Genomic DNA, 771 nt, shown 5'->3' with positions numbered 1-771 from the left:
GTTTCACATATCAATACTTCAGTGAACAAAACACTTATCCTGCAGCACTTGGTTCATACTAAGATACCTCCAAATTAAGCTAAAATATAGTATTCTGGAAAAGTGAAATCTCCTGCCCTCAGTTAAATCTCACAAGCTTTAATATACCCACAGACATCTTTTTTTATAATTTTGTCTTCTATTGTATAAACACATTCTAATCTTTATATATCTACGTACTTCTTTTGCCATATGTATTTCACTCATATGAATCACAATAAAAAAAAGGTAAAATATACTTGCACTATGTTTTCTGCCAGTTTTCTCAATATGTGATTCTTATTATGTCACACATCCATGGCTGAACTTTGTAGAAGATACAACAAAATGCCATTCAGCTCACCTTTTTCTTTGCCATTGCTCCAATATCTGTTGACAGCATATCTGAAAAATACCTCCATTTTGCATTTCTGAAAATCACATTTACATTTCTGAAAAGCACAGTCTATTTCTGGCATTAGTAGTAGATTTACACATTGTGGTTTATTTCTGGTATGAGTAGTAGTTAAATAAACAACAACCAAAAAGGTTTTGCACAAAAGACTAAAATTTTGAAATTGCTAAATTGTTAATCTGCTAAGGCCATTAAGAGTAAATGTCATGAACTGAAACTATTTCTAAGGAAAATTCTTGGTGATAGGAAAGAGTAAAAGAAAATACATTAGTCATTTAATCTCTCTTTATTCTTATTTTGCTTTTCATTCCTCTTCTCAGGCCCTTAACAATTATTTT

At 30.7% G+C, this 771-nt stretch overlaps 1 protein-coding gene across 1 annotated transcript in view; it reads right to left on the bottom strand.

Annotated features, from left to right (window-relative positions):
* Positions 1–26: 26 nt before the first annotated feature.
* The window catches only part of LOC119589207 (eukaryotic translation initiation factor 4 gamma 1-like), a 20,489-nt gene continuing 19,744 nt past the window's right edge, over positions 27–771 (bottom strand). Inside the window, exon 8 of the mRNA XM_037937806.1 lies at positions 27–423. The gene's annotated coding sequence lies outside the window, so the exon portion shown is untranslated. The remainder of the gene's footprint in view (positions 424–771) is intronic.

Source organism: Penaeus monodon, chromosome 25 (genome assembly GCF_015228065.2).
Source record: "Penaeus monodon isolate SGIC_2016 chromosome 25, NSTDA_Pmon_1, whole genome shotgun sequence".
Lineage (NCBI taxonomy): Eukaryota > Metazoa > Arthropoda > Malacostraca > Decapoda > Penaeidae > Penaeus > Penaeus monodon.
This window is presented reverse-complemented; position numbering and strand designations above follow the sequence as displayed.